This window comes from Macaca mulatta, chromosome 6 (assembly GCF_049350105.2).
Source record: "Macaca mulatta isolate MMU2019108-1 chromosome 6, T2T-MMU8v2.0, whole genome shotgun sequence".
NCBI classification, from domain to species: Eukaryota; Metazoa; Chordata; class Mammalia; order Primates; family Cercopithecidae; genus Macaca; species Macaca mulatta.
In genome coordinates, this window is record NC_133411.1 from 94,845,359 (window position 1) to 94,862,205 (window position 16,847).

General features: G+C 37.3%; 1 long non-coding RNA gene across 1 annotated transcript in view; it reads left to right on the forward strand.

Moving 5' to 3' along the window:
* Positions 1-14,190, forward strand: part of LOC106998839 (uncharacterized) — a 45,309-nt gene extending 31,119 nt beyond the window's left edge. Inside the window, exon 2 of the long non-coding RNA XR_001445386.3 lies at positions 13,225-14,190. This is a non-coding gene — a long non-coding RNA (uncharacterized LOC106998839). The remainder of the gene's footprint in view (positions 1-13,224) is intronic.
* Positions 14,191-16,847: the final 2,657 nt, after the last annotated feature.

A 16,847-nucleotide genomic window follows, 5' to 3' on the forward strand; every position in this document is an offset into this window, starting at 1 on the left:
TTGGGGATCACTTGTGACCCATTTTCACAAAGGCCTGAAATTCATCTTTACAGTTCCTTGATTCATTCGTGAGACTGCCATTCATCTAGCAGCATCATGTCATGCAGTCCAGCCCAGGTCATTTGAGAGTTTGTTTTAAGTGTCCAGTCTTTAGAAATGTCTCTCCTGTAATCTCCTCTGAAAAGAGGATGGTGGGGTAGACTAGAAGCAACACTGTTTGTGTGTGGATTCCACAATGCCTCTTTAGCAATCCATGTCAGTGTGAGTTAATTTGGTTTATGTAACCCACAAATTATTTTTAGGACTTTGCTCAGGGTCAACTGCTTTATATGTATTGCAAATCTCCCTTGTTTTATCAGGGAGGAATCTGACACAAAGAGCTATTTACTTATTTATCAACACCAAGTAACCCATAGCTGTGTCATAATTGGAATACACCCCAATACTCAGCCTCCCGTTTTGGATGTTTCTTTTTCTTTCTTTCTTTCTTTCTTTTTATTTATTTATTAATTATTATTTTGCGACAGGGTCTCACTCTGCCACCCAGGTTGGAATGCAGTGGCACCATCTCAGCTCACTGCAACCTCAACCTTCCAGGGCTCAGGTGATCCTCCCACCTCAGCCTCCCAAGTAGCTGAGACTACAGACATGCACAACACACCTGACTACTTTTTGTAGAGATGGGGTTTCACCACATTGCCCAGGCTGTTCTCAAACTCCTAGGTTCAAGCCATCCACCTGCCTTGGCCTCCCAAAGTATTAGGGTTACATCTGCGTCCAGCCAGATGTTTCTTTTGCAATGCAATTCCCAGTAGCATTCTCTATCTCAGCTTTTACCCTATCTGACTGAGTTCAGGAAGGACTGTTATTTCAGGTCTGCCTATCCTGGTCATTTATGAAGGGTATTACAATGGTCCCATTTTACAGAAAAGGAAATAGTCTTAAGGAGAGGAAAGAATATACCCTAGTTGATGGAGGAAAAGCCAACTAAGTTAGCCAAAAAATTACTGATTCCTTTTGATTAAAAAAAAAAAAGTCATTTATCTTTGCTTCCAGAGTTTCAGACCCAATGATCTCCCATCTTTCATGTCATCCTCTATAACTGGCTTCCTGCTTAGTTCTCCTCCTCATCAAGTATGGGTTCACAGTATTGGGCTTAATTAAAATCACTTGGCAGATTTTTTCCATATTGTCAATAGCACACATACCTTTGCTCTTTAACCAATCACAGAAGAATTTTCTTATTCTCTATTATCCTTTAGGTACTTAAAAAGAGCTTTAAATAATGTTCAAAGGAAGCCACTATCAATTGCAACTTGAATAATTCATTTGTAAAAAAAATTAAAAATTTGTAGTGAGATATTATAAATTGAAAGTGTTATTGGATCCTTTGTTTCAGAATATTTGCTTGAGGAAATGACCAAGAACTTAAAATCTGTTCTAACATTGACCCCTGAGAGACATAATAAACATGGAAAGAGTGAAGCGTGTGGAATTGTTTAAAACCTGGTTTTGTCAAGGTAGAGATACCTTTACGTTGTATATATTTTCCTCTTCTTTATTAATGGTACAAGCAGATAATTACGTTAAATGTTAAATGACTCCAGGACAATGAGAATTAAATTGGCCTTAATAATAATGTGTCTGATTTTTGCCCACTCTGAAAATATAAGGACATGCCCTCCCTGGGAAAGTTCGAATGGAAAAATTGTCTATCTTTTATTCCTCCCTCAATAGTGGCTTCTTTAATAATAATAATAATGAATATCAAATTTTAAGATGGCTTCCTCTATCATGACTTCAGTTTATATTCCACTTTAGGGAGAAGTTGAAATCTCTGGGAGGTGGTTGCACTCATTAATTATTTGCATTTAACATATATTTGCTGAGTACCTGACGTGTACTAATCAGATACTCTGCTAAATGTTAGGGACAGGCAAATGAGTAAGACACAGGCCTTGGACTTGGACCAAGGAGAAATATGTTTAGAAAAATTAATTAAAGCACACATTTTAGTGAAGAAATTAGGAAAGATTTCATGGTAGAGACAATATTGGATATGGTCCCAGAAGACTGAGTTGCCGTTTATTGCTTGGAAGAGGGAAGAATTATGCAGAAGGGCAGAAGTAAGAAAGTTGGATATTTTAAGTTCAGGAGGTAAATATCTCAAAGTATTTCAAGGTAAATGACAACTTGTCTTAGAGTTTTATAAAATTCGAAGCCAAAGTTCATCAGTAAATTTTCTTTTCTCCAGTGCTATAAGAAATCTAGTTTGTTATAACAGTGATGTCATTTTAATCTGATGCACTGTCTAATTGCTTCAATGGCCAGACTTAAATAGTCTTTTCACAATATTTTTTCTCTTAAATTTCTGGTGGGCCAAAGAGATGCCAGTAGAGGAGTGAGTTGAAATTAGGAGATCTGAATGGTGACAGAGACTGGTCACTTTTTCCCCAAACACGCTCATCAAAGAGCATGTTGTAAGATGCTTGAGCACTGTAATGTAGATGCTGTTCTAAGACTTCATAGAATTGGACACTGATGCCTAAAGTTAGTGAGTGTAAACCTTGGGATTGAGAGCAGCTTTTTAAATTCACATGGAATCATAGAAGTTAGGCAGGGGTGCAATGATACAAAACTGGAGGCCTTGTTCTGTTCTAAATGATTATATATGATAGTGAGGAGGGCTCTTTCTATCAGCAGACATTTTGGCATGGTTTGACATGGTTGTACATTTTAATGTTTTTTTCACTTTCCTTATGAGCCCTTTTTTATTTTTTATTTTTATTTTTTGAACTACCCATCCATATCTACAGCCTATTTTTCTCTTTTTAAAAAATGTATTATTATTTTTTGAGACAAGAGTCTCGCTCTGTTACCCAGGCTGGAGTGCAGTGGTGCAGTCTTGGCTCACTGCAAGCTCCGCTTCCCAGGTTCAAGCAATTCTCCTGCCTCAGCCTCCCAAGTAGCTGGGACTACAGGCGCAAGCCACCATGCCCAGCTGATTTTTGTATTTTTAGGAGAGACGGGATTTCACCATGTTGGCCGGGCTGGTCTCGAACTCCTGACCTCAGGTGATCCACCCACCTCGGCCTCTCAAAGTGCTGGGATTACAGGTGTGAGCCACCATGCCTGGACTCACTTTCATTACGATATAGGTGATCAAGTATCACTTTACCTCAAATCACTCACTTTAGGTATCTCCATGCATTCATTCAAATAGACTTCTATAGAACAAATTCTTAGGCACTGAGGATAAGAAAGGAAAGAAAGAGAGAGAGCGAGAGGGAGGTAGGGGAGAAAGTAGGGAAGAAGGAAGGAAAGAGGGAGGGAAGGAAAGAAAGAAAAGAAAGAAAAATATCCCTGCACTTAAGGTGCTCTTACTGTGGGATTGTGAAGAGTATGTTAACGTGCTGAAAGGTAGTCTGAAGACTTTATAAACTATGCTCACTTTTGGAAGGTACTGTAGCAGTGACAGTGGTTAAGGATTAAGATTAAGAGAAATCACTTCAGTGGAAATCGTACCCTATATAGTCATTTGAAACCTAGCTCCTTTAGAATGTGCAAACTTTCTTCTCATCAAATGCAGGATCATTTAATCATCACAACTTCAGTAGTCTGGAAATGTCAGCATGCCATGAAAGTTGGTGTTCAAGAACATGACTGGAAAAATACTTCAACCCTCAGTCCACTTGGAAGAAGCCAAGGAATCCACTATCTTTTCTATTCCAGCTGTACCTGTCAAAGTAATTTATCAGAATTAGTGCTCTTTTTGATGATGTAATAGTGAGCCGGCACATAATTTTACTATATCTGATAAGCAAATTATTAGCTCATGCCAGAACAAAAAGGATGGACATTGCCACTCAAAATTGATTATTTTACGTAACACAGGGACCACCCATAGACTACATAGGATTATCACAGAACTTCAGAAATTCTTGAATCTCATTTTGAGAACCACTTTTCCATTGTACTTTATTCTGGTGTTTTCTTGGATAGCATATATCTGGGATATATAGCCAGAAAGTTTATGCTTCTAGTAAGGCCAGAGATAGAAACTTGAGCTGTGTGGATACAGGAATACTTCAGAAAAGCCTCAGGCTAATATAGTCAGACTTTACTCACTGGATTGCCTGGAAATAATTTTTGGTCGGTGCTATGAACTGAATGTTTTCGTCCCTCTGTGAGGCAATAGCAAGAAGGTGGCAGTCTGCAAGCCAGGAAGAGAGCCCTCAGCAGAAACCAAATGGGCCAACACTTAAATCTCAGACTTCCCGCCTCCAGAACTGTAAGAAAATTAATTTCTGTTATTAAAGCCACCCAGTCTATCGTATTTTGTTATGGCAGCCCAAGCAGACCAGTACAATCAGAATAGGGTTTTTTAGGGGAAAGTAGAAAGTTGCTTTTTATTCAATGTGATGTTTAGCATTCCGGCCATATGTGCACATCTTATAAGAGATGCTAAATCAGTTTTTGGATTACTTTTCAAGAAGCCTAAAATGAGTCTGGGTTTTCTATGACTTTGGTAGATAAACATGCAATAGAGAAAAAGTTCACCTCATTTAAATTTTTCCTTTTTCCCCTTTTTACCAGTCTCTACTACCAAATAGTTGTCATCACTGCAGTAGTCTTTGGGCACATGCATAAACTACACACAGACACATACACACACAGACACACACACACACTCACACACACACGCAGACTCCCATGCATATGCTCCCTGACCATGCCATGAATTTTAGGAGTTTGCCTATTTAATTGCCACTGATTTAAATTGATTTCAAAATGAAATGAAACAAATTAAGTAATCTTTAGGTTTTATTTCATCCAATCACCAAGCAAGAACAGTAACCTTAATTTAAAGAATGGTGGTATGGCTTAGATTTCCTATCTAGCAAGGAGATTTATGGCATAAATGACATCAAAAAAATGAACCAATAGGGTACTATTTGTGATTCTATGTTAAAAAGGGGAAAATATTTTACAAGACTCATGAGCTATTATTTTAAATCCTTTTGTAAATATGACTTAGTTCATCATCTTTTCTGATTATATTTATGTTCGACTCCCAAGTAGAACTTCTGCTTCCTTTTTTGAAATGCCACCAACCGCAGTACCATTTTCACTAATACAAACAATGTTTATAGTGCCCAGAAATGGTGTTAGGAATATAGAACTCTTTCATTATTTGTAAACTAGACATTCCTCAAAGAGGTGCCCTATTTAGTTCTGGTTTAGCTTTTCGAACAAAACCATTTAAATATTATAATTCTTAAGTTCTTCATGAAATTTTCATATTTCTATAATAATTGTCATTAGGTAGATAAAAGAATATTATAATTTTTATTTCTAAAAAATATAATTTGCATACCTAAATGGATTAGGAATTATATTATAGATTTATAATACAAAACAATTTTGGCTTTTTAGGTCAGTGATGGGTTCACTAAATTCTTAGGAACATAACTATAACTTTGTTTGTACTGAAGTTTTATCCTTAGAAGACTAAAATATTTTAACTCCATGAAACATCTAAGCAAGACATTATTGTGTGGTGCTTAGGAAGAAGGATTTGGAGAAGACTAACTGAGTTTAAACCCTAACTTTACTAACTACATAACCTTGGGAAAGTCACCAAGGCTTTCTCTTACATTGATTCCATATTTGTAAAATGGGGATATTAATAAATTTGGTCTCACAAGTTTGCTTTGATGATTAAATTAGTGAAGATTTGTTACAGAGAACAGCAAAATAAAAGTGTTCACTCTTGGTAATAGGCATTACACAGCAGTCAACGAAAGTTTGAGAAGGAAAAAAATAAAAAATATGCACTGTCTGGCACAACCAAATGGAAAGGAGTCTTAGAGGTCCTAAATTATGACGTACACTGTTACATCCACTGCAGGAACCAGGATATTAACTACAGATGTTATTGGGTCTTCCTAATTCAGCATCTTTTCTCAGTAATACCTGAAGACAATGTTTATAACACTTAGAGATGATAAAAAGATAACTAAGACTTATTAAGAATAATGGAGTAAACTGCTTTGACTTCCATCTTTATTATCTAGGGTTCTCTGGTCTTCAAAGTTGATACACTTGGCATTTGACCCCTTTTCTCTGACATGTTTAGCTATTGATCCATTTGATCATTCTTTCTGTCTTAATTTAGTCCAAACTTGGATCATCATCTTTCTTCTTTGTCACCTACTCCTTTCTGTTCTTTCTGCTGCTCACCATAATCCCACCTTTCCCAAACTCAAGATGACCTTTTTCCAAGGAATATATGCTCTCCCACCTCACCTGGTTGCTTATATCCAGCTGTGCTGCTTCTAGTAGCATAAGAGATGCACCATGTGTCATTGGAGTGAATGATGGTTACTGTTCTGCTAGTTCTCAATGGTAACAACCTTAGGTGATTCCTCACCAGTACCTTCAATGAAGGTAGGGAGGAACGGTTTTATGGTAGGACATGCCAGTTTAGAGGTAGTGATCGGGTCTTCCTACTTAAAATCATGAGTAGCAGAAGAGAGAACCACATATCTTGGGATCTGAACTGGTGACCTAAACATGAGTTTCAGCACCTGTTAAATACCCCAGAGCTATTCCAGCTCTTAAATTGATTCTTTGCTGCTCATTTGAAAGCAAACATTAAGGAGGAGAAAAAGGGCATGCTGAACACCAAGCGTGAATTAAAGACCTTTAGGAAATTTGATATTTACTTGCCCAAGCATGCTCAATGGAAGACTTGTCTTATTGAATTCATACTGTATCAAAATGACTTCTCAGAAGACACCTGTTGGAAAAAAGCATTTGTTCAAAAGAGAGTAATTTAGATAATGGAAGTAAGAAGGCCTAAAGATGGTGACAAGTCCGTGCCTTTGTATTAGTCTGTTTTCACACTGCTTTAAGAATTACCTGAGATTGGGTAAATTATAAAGGGAAGAGGCTTAATTGACTCAGTTCTGCATGGTTGGGGAGATCTCAGGAAACTTACAATCATAGCAGAAGGTAAAGAGGAAGTGAGAACATCTTACATGGTGGCAGGAGAGAGCAAAGAAGGAAGTGCCACACTTTTAAACCATCAGATCTTATGAGAACTCACTCACTATCATGAGAACTGCATGGGGAAAACTGCCCCATGATCCAATCACCTCTCACCAGGTCCCTCCTTCCACATGTGGGGATTAAAATTCAAGATAAGATTTGGGTAGGGATACAGAGCCAAAGCATATAACTCCATCCCTGTTCCCTCCAAAATCTCATGTCCTTTTCACGTTTCAAAATCAATCGTTCCTTCCCAACAGTCCCCCAAAATCTTAGCTCATTTTAGTATTAACTTAAAAGTCCAAGTCCAAATCTCATCTGAGACAAGGCAAGTTCCATCTGAGGCAAGGCAAGTCTCTTCCACCTATGAGTCTGTAAAATAAAAAAAATAAAAATAAATAAATAAATAAATAAATAGGATAGTTACTTCCAAATACCATGGGGGTACAGGCAATATTACCATTCCAAAAAGGAGAAATTGTTCAAAACAAAAGGGCTACAGGCCCCACGCAAGTCTGAAATCCAGCAAAGTAGCCATTAAATTGTAATGCTCCAAAATAAACTCCTTTGACTCCATGACTCATATTCAGGCAATGCTGATGCAGGAGGTGGGCTCCCAAAACCTTGGACAGCTGTTCTTTTGTGGCTCTGAGGGTACAGGCCCCACGGCTGCTTTTATAGGCTGATGTTGAGTGCCTGTGGCTTTTCCAGGCACACAGTGCAACATGTTGGTGGATCTACCATTCTTGGGTATGGAGGATGGTGGCCCTCTTCTCACAGTGGTAGTCTGCCATGCCCCACTGGGGACTCTGTGTGGGGGCTCCAATCGCACATTTCCCCTTTGCACTGCCCTAGTAGAAGTTCTACATGAGGGCTTTGCCCTTGCAGCGGACTTCTGCCTGGACATCCAGGTGTTTTCATACAATGTCTGAAATCAAGGCAGAGGCTCCCAAAGCTCAATTCTTATCTTTTGCACACACACAGGTCCAACACCATGTGGAAGACACCAAAGCTTGGGACTTGCACCCTGTGAAACAACGGCCCTAGCTGTATGTTTGTCTCTTTTAGCCACAGCTGAAACTGAAGCAGCTGGGATGCAGAGTGTCATGTCTCGAGGTTGCACAGAGCAGTGGGGCCCTGGGCCCAACCCATGAAACCATTTTTCCCTCCCAAGCCATGAAGATCTCTGAAATGGCCTGGAGACATTTTCTCCATTGTCTTAGCAGAAATTCTGCCAGTCTCTTTGCTAAAACATAGCAAGAGTAGCATTTGCTCCAGTTCCCAATAAGTTCCTCATCTCCATCTGAGACCACAACAACCTGCACTTCAATGTCCATATCACTATCAGCATTTTGGTCATAACCCTTCAACAAGTCTCTAGGAAGTTTCAAACTTTCGCACATCTTCCTGTCTTCTTCTGAGTCCTCTAAGCTCTTCCAATGTCTGTCTGTTACCCAGTTCCAAAGTCACTTTTACATTTTCAGGTTATTTTTATAACAATGCCTCTCTCCTGGTACCAATTTTCTGTATTAGTCTGTTTTCATACTGCTATAAAGAACTACCTGAAGCTGCGTAATTTATAAATGGAAGAGATTTAATTGACTCACAGTTCAGCATGGTTGGAGAGGCCTCAGGAAACTTTCAATCATGGCAGAAGGTGAAGGGGAAGCAAGACATATCTTACATAATGGCAGGAGAAAGAGAGCAAAGAAGGAGGTGCCACACTTTTAAATCATCAGAGCTTGTAAGAACTCACTCACTATCATGAAAACAGCATGGAGAAAACAATCCCCATGATCCAATCACCTCCTACCAGGTCCCTCTGTCGACACATGGTGATTACAATTTGAGATGAGATTTGGGTGGGGACACAGAGCCAAACCATAACAACCTTCATCCATTCCTGTATCCTTTTTTCATTGAAACTCAAGTAAAATAACCCAGGGAGTATAATATTGTGGTGTGGTGGAAATAACTCTATCATGATGCCAGGGTGTGGGTTCAAGGTTTGTTATCTAGAAAAGTAATTTATTTCTCTGAATTTCAACATCTATTCATATGAAGAGGTAATAATATCTACCTTACAGAACAGCTGTAAAGATTAAATTAGAACTTTGTATGTTGCTTTAAAAATATTTGTTATTTTATTGTTTATTTTATAAACAAAAATTAATTTTGGTGGTATGGATCTGAATAATTAAGATCCCAAAATGTTGTTTTCTATTAAACTATATGGATATTTTTGACTTTTCTTTCCCAGAAATTAATAATCTTCATGTCTTCTGCTCTGCAGTGTGTGAAGTACAAAGAACTCAAACATGGGAACATAAAAAATTTGAATTCACACTCTGGCTAAGGTGCTCTGGATTCACTTAGCAGTTAGTGCTAGTCAAGTCTTGTATCCTTGGTTTTCCTTTCCATAATATGAAGTTAGCAACACCTACTTTGCAGAGTTTTAGAAAGGATTGTTGGTAATGTATGAAGGTGCTTAGCGCAGTGAATAGTTCATAGTAAACAATGATTGTAAATTATATTGGGATTCTTTTCTTTTTGATATGCCTTCATATTATCATCAAAAATATGGGTTTGTCTATGTTCGTAACTACTTTATAGGTCTTCAAGCATTGTGCTTATTTGGTGGTAAATGCTGACAAGATTGTACCTTGAAAAACAGGATCATTTGCATTGATAAAAATTATTTAAAAATTAAATATCTCAAAGTTCTTTTCCTTTCAGATAGTGTAGTTGGAAATTCTTTAGAAACTCAAGTTCTGTAAGGGACACAGACATTTTAAGTCATGGTTACTGCCTTCAAGAAACTTATACCCTGGTCGGAGGAGGCATTGTTTTCACTAATATCTCTGTCCAGTGAAATGATATCTTTGTATAGTGACTGGGCTGTGAGGTAAGAAAAGGAAAAATGCTTTCAGAGATTAGACTGATGTCTTTAAAGTCATTCTTCGGTCAATGGAGATGAGTCGTGGGGAATCGGGTAGCAGGGAGGCAGACAGGGCATGAAAGTCTGCTAACTTTATATTATGTGTCAAGCGCAGTACTAGGCAATTCACATCCATTGTTTTAGTTCATCCTAAAAATAATACTATGAGATGGATTGTAAAATATTGACTTTATGCTAAAAAATATAGTAACCTCAGGAAGGTGAAACAACCTTGTCTAAGATGACATACCCAATAAGTGTTGGAAATGGGATTTCAATCGTTAATAGGGGGAGATTACAAAGTGGGTTTTATTCAATTTAATTGAAAAATCTTTATAAAATTTAAGTATCTCACCATCTCCAAATATTCCTTAATTTATCTCCTGGATTTCCTCCTTTTCTTCTCTGTTGGGCCCCCACTGAGTTCAACGCTAGTTTGTGGAACCCCCTGATCAGGGCAAGAGTTATAGCCATTCTTTCAGTGCACATGGCCCAAATGGCTTATTTTTTAATCTGTGTACTTTTAGCAAGGAGAAAAACTGACAGTTATTTCAGATGTGTTAGTCTTTGGTATCAAATAGAAAGAAACTCATTCAGCATAATTTATTGTAAAAATGTTGTACAGAATATACCACAATTAAGATACACAATTCAATCATTTATCCTTTCACTTAACGAATATGAGTGATCATTGCTCCCACCCCCTAGTCACAAAACTTTATAAAGCAGTTTTAGATAATCAGTACAGTCAGCTGCATGTAGCAGAAAATCAAATTAACATGGCCTAGCTGAAAATAATTTTTTTGTGTAAAAAGAAATCTGACGATGGACAATTCGAGACAGGCAGAAGAAGGGTGAAGAGATCATGAGTCCATGACTTTTTAAAAGTGATTTTAGGAGTCCCAATTAGCAACTTCGGCTTGCATCTCATTGGTCAGAATCCATCACATGGCCACTCCTGGCTGCAAGGAGAGCTGTGTTGTGGTTTGGAATGTAAAAATTGTAAGAAAAAGAAAAATATTATCAGAGAGGCAGAAGGAAGTCTTTCTAAAATATCAAGAATTTTAGTTAGCCTCTATAAAAGTAACTCAATAGCATGAAAACAAATAACCTGATTAAAAAATGGGAAAAGGCCCAAATAGGCATTTTTTAGTAGAAGACATACAAATGGCCAACAGGTACTATATATGAAAAAAACATTCAACATCACTAATCACACAGGAAACACAAATGAAAAAAAACACAAGATATCACTTCACATCTATCAGGGTGACTATTATCCAAAAAAAAAAAAAAAAAAAACAAGATAACAAGTATTAGTGAGGATGTGGAGACAAGAGAACCCTTGCATACTTTTGATGTAATTTAAATTAGTACAGCAGTTACAGAATCCACAAGGAAGTTCATTGAAAACCTCAAAATAGAACTACCATATGATCCAGCAATTTCACTACTGAATATACATCCAAAGAAAAAGGAAATTGATATGTTGACAATATAGCTGCACTCCCATGTTTATTGCAGCACTATTCACAATAGCCAATATATGGAATCAATCTAAATGTCCATCAACAGTGGAATGAATAAAGAAAATGTGGTATATACACACACAATGGAATACTACTCAGTCATAAAAAAAAGGAAATCCTGTCATTTCTGACAACATGGATTAACGTGGAGGGCATTATGTTAAGTAAAATAAGCCAGGCACAGACAGACAAGTACTACATGATCTGTTACATGTGGAATCTAAAAAAGATGATTTCATAGAAGTGGAGAGCGTAAGCCTGGGCGCAGTGGCTCACGCTTGTAATCCCAACACTTTGGGAGGCCGAGGCAGGTGGATCACCTGAAATCAGCAGTTTGAGACCAGCCTGGCCAATGTGGTGAAACCCCATCTCTACTAAAAATACAAAAAAAAAAAAAAAAATTAGCTGGGAGTGGTGGCAGGCACCTGTAATTCCAGTTACTCAGGAGGCTGAGGTGAGAGAATTGCTTGAGCCCGGAAGGCAAAGTTTGCAGTGAGATGAGATCATACCATTGTACTCCAGCCTGGGCAACAAGAGTGAAACTCTGAAAAAAAAAAAAGAGAAAGAGAGAAAGAGAGAGAGAAAGAGAGAAAGAGAGAAAAGGAAGGAAGGAAGGAAGGAAGGAAGGAAGGAAGGAAGGAAGGAAGGAAGGAAGGAAGGAAGGAAGGAAGGAAGGAAGGAAGGAAGGAAAAGAAAAAGAAAGAAAGAAAGAGAGAAAGAAAGAAAGAAAGAAAGAAAGAAAGAAAGAAAGAAAGAAAGAAAGAAAGAAAGAAAGAAAGAAAGAAAGAAAGAAAGAAAGAGAAAGAAAGAAGGAAGGAAGGAAAGAAGGAAAGAAAGAAGGAAGGAAGGAAGGAAGGAAGAAGGAAAAGAAAGAAAAGAAGGAAAAGATGTAAAGAGTATAATGATAGTTACCAGAGGATGAGTGGTTAGGAAGTTGAGGATAGGGGGAAGTTGTTAGTTAAAGGATACATATTTATTTGTTTTTTTTGTTTGTTTGTTTTGTTTTGTTTTGCTTTGTTTTTTGTTTTTTTTTTTTTGAGATGGAGTCTCGCTCTGTCGCCCAGGCTGGAGTGCAGTGGAAGGATACATATTTATAGTTAGATAGGAGGAATAAATTCAAGAGGGCTATTTTACAGCATGGTAACTATAGTTAATGATGATAGATTGTATCTTGGAAAATTCTAAGAGAGTAGATTTTAAGTGTTCTCACCACAAAAATGGTAACTACATGAGGTAATAAATTTGTTAATTAGCTAAGTTTAACTATTCCACAATGTATATATACTTCCAAACATCATGATGTACACAGTAAATATATAACATTTTATATGTCAATTTAAAAACTAATTGAAAGAAAGAGAGAAAGGCAGGGCAGAAAAAAAGGTGTGAGTGGCTTTGAAGAAACTATTAGTTCATTACAATGTTGAGTAAAGGAAGCTACTAGTCTTACCTGAGCTGTGTTTGATGATGCAAACCCTGCTTCTACCACTTTTTCAAGTTTCTTGGCCTCTGGAGCAGAGATAATTTTAATAGTTATAGGGTTCTTATGTCAATTTTATGAGCTAGTGTGCTATGCCTGGCACATAGTAAACTTATAACAATAAAATTAATATTTGTTGGTACCATTATTAAGTAGTATAACACTCATACTTCTCTGTGACTGGAATGAGCCTTTTTACATTATCTGCATATTTTTTGTCCTAGGAATACCCAGCTTGGGTTCTGGATATGTCCTCTGAGAAGGTGCCCATGTCACTGACTACACTGGAGGCCAATGCAGATACTGGAGGAAGGTTCCATGGTAGCTAAGTGTGGACAAGTTAATCACTGAAGTTCCCTGATGTAGAGCTGATAATCTCTGGAGTTGGATGGAAGACTGTGCTGCCTTGAAGCTCTGAGAGATGCCATGCCAATTCAAGGCAAGGTCTTTATTGTTGAAATTCTTGCATAATGACATCTTTATTCAGGTGAAAATACAGGATGAATTTCAACTGTATGATACTGTTTATGTTCATCAGACATATTATTTGTCTTTACAAAGACTGGTTTCAATAAACTGGCTGTGTAACCGATATTAAATAAACATGGAATTTTACACATTCATAATATTTGGTTTCTTGTGATTCTGATGAACTATACTTTCAAGCATTGTCAGTTCATCCTCATTTACAAAGAAACATTTGCTGTAGCAGAGTGATGTAGTGACTTGCTTTACTTAAGATAAGTCAACTTTTCTATTCAATGTTTAATGTGAAACTGACTTAAAAATGTTCTTTTAGGCCCCATTTACATTTCTCTTTGTATAACATGCATTATACTATTTTAACTTAATACTGTGGCTACATAAAGCAAAGATATTCTAATTCTGTTTTTAATTTATTATTTTGCAAGATAAATAATTTTTAATGCACTAATAAAGCTAAGGAGTTCATATTAAAAGACATATTATATGACCTACTGAAGTTGATCTATGGAAATTGACTATCTTAAAAGTAATTTTGTAAAATTATTTTGTATAAAATTGACTTTCTTGTATGAATTCTTGACAACAAATATAAAACAAAAGGAAGTTGAAACTCCTTCTACATCCTTCTGCACACTGAAGAGAGTTAATTGAATTCTTTCTAACTTCATGGTTTTTGTGTTTCTTAGAAAAATAAATCAGATGAATAGTAAACATTGCAGTTGCACATATCTGCTTCTGGCTCCCTATTTAAAATGTACTTTTTCAAAGTACACCTAGTTTTTTCACATCTTTAAAGTGATATCATTTTATTTGTGGATTTATTCATAAAATGTTTTCATTTTTGCCATCCAGGAAAAGAAATGTCATGGATTTTTTTGTTTTGTTTTGTTTTGTTTTGAGGTGGGGAAGCCTGAAAATATGCAACCCTGAGCCCATGCTCCTTCATCCTATAGCCTGTTTCCATTCCAGGCACCCTGTAAGCACTCATCTACATCTCAAAGATAAAAGCTATGAAAGGGCAAATAAATATGCCAAGAATTTAAGTTCCTTTAACCTTAAAAGGGGTTATTTAAAACAGGCACTCCTGGCATACCATGACCAACTAAGGTCCACATACTGGCATGTGTTGGATACGCTGCCTTTATAGAAAGGCACCAAGAAGATGCTGAGGAGGGGAAAGTCAACCAGCTAGTTCAGAGCACGTTTCAAACAACAGGGTAATGGTGTCTTCATACCTAACATCTGATTTTTAGTTTTGAAATTGTAGTGGTGGTGATGGAGAGGAAAACCAGTGAGAGGAGAGGGGAAATGATGAACCTAAAAAGCAGAAGTAAAAAAATAGAGAAAGTCTGTAGGCATTTTAGTGACAAAATGCTGATTCTTATGGCCACACTTCAAAGCATGCTAGGACAAGCTTGCAAGGGTCAGCAGGATTATTTAAAAGGCTTAGAATTTTGAATATATTTTTTTTAACAAATCCTTTTCTTTCTCTTTTATTTTTTCCCTGACCACTAAACTACCAGAAAAAAAAATGCCATCTTTTAGATTGGGCTACTTTGGTGGATGAGTAACCTCACCCATTCCTAGGATTCTTTTCTTTTGACTAGTTTCATTTTTCAGGCAGTGACCTTTCCCTGACCTCGGCCCCAAACTCCAGGTCACCTTTCTGTAGCCCTGGTGTAGCACTGAATAGAGGGCTTACCAGATTGTTGGCACTGGTTAAGTGGTACTGAGCACAATCGTCCTCTTTCATAAGCAGGAGGGAAGTTTCCTTTCCTAGGATTGAGAAAGCTGGCTGACTTATGCCCCCTTTTCATTTTGTTGTTCAGTAATTTTCCCTCTGACCATATCTGCAAACTAGTTGCCTTGCAGGAAGGTGACATGCACCACTGAGGCAAAAAGACTGTTTATTGGCACCAGCACAACTTTCAATGGTACTTCAAAACAGATTCATTTGATAGTGAAATGTTAGTTATTTGCCCCAAATAATTAAAAAGTTTAATTGATTAAAGCTTAATCTCAGCTATTTAAATATTTCTATGCTTTTTTTTAAATTACACTCTCCTAAATAAAATCATTATATGAACACCTAGCTATGCCAGTCTTCAATTCACCTTCAAATTACCCTAGGAAAGATCTCCTTTTACCTCAACATGAAAACAAGTTTTTCCCAAGTTTTCAAATAGTGGGGAAAACATCATTTGATTAGACCTCAGTAGGAGACCTTAAATACCCTCTATCATTTGGCCTTCATGTTGCCACATAGCCATGGCCCTACCAACAGGATGGGTACTTCTGATGTTCTAGGATGTTCTGCTGTTTCTTCTCCAGGAGGAAACCTGTTTAATGGGTCCTAATGCTAAGACCCCAGGGTTACAGTGTTTTAGTCCATTTGAGCTGCTATCAAAAATATAAACAGTAGAAATTTATTTCTCACAGTTCTAAAGGTTGGGAAGTCCAAATCAAAGCACCAGGAGATTTCATGTCTGCTGAGGGCCTGCTTTCTGCTTCATAGATGGTGACTTCTAGGTGGGTCCTCACATGGAGGAAGGGGCAAACAAACTTCTTTTGGCCTCTTTTATGAGGGTGCCAATTCCATTCATGAGGTCTCTGCCCTTCTGACCTAATCACCTCTTAAAGGCCCTACCTCTCAATACTATTGAGGATCAGGTTTCAACATAAGAATTTTGGGGGAACTCAAGCATTTAGATGACAGTGTACAGTGAATGGCAAACTCTAGCATGTCACACTGTAATGCAAGACCAGTGTACCAACCTGTCTCTTTTGAATAAATCAGTGTGGTAATATTGATGATTTCCAAAGCCTCCCTTTTGTATTCTGTATTTGCTACCATTATAAGGATGTCAGCACTAAAGAAAAAAAAAGAAGAAAAAAGCAAAAGAAGGAGGATCTCAATAGCTAATGGGAAGCATTAAGCTAATCCCTTATTTTGCCATCCAATTTTGTCAGCTTTTGGAAAAATAGTGCTTCAAATTATTTTTCCAATGAATAGACTCATGTCTTATGTTTGGGCATTTAATTAGGCCCAAGGGGGGAAAAGGTGGAAGTTTTTAATATTATTGTGCTATGCAAAATACACATGAATATTTCCACTATATTAGGTAATTCTATATCAGATACACTTGTGATTCTAAGCCGCCTGGCTTTGGTTTGGCAGAATGCAACCATCAGTCAATGTTAGCTCCATGCAGCTGCATTGTTCCCTGTGCGCTCTAAAGCAATCAAACGAGTCTGCAAATGTTCTTCAAAGAATACATCTAGAATGTTACTTTGTTAAACATCTCCTTGGCATTCATTCTATTTTCCACTTTGAATTGCTGCATTTAGTTTTGTAATGACC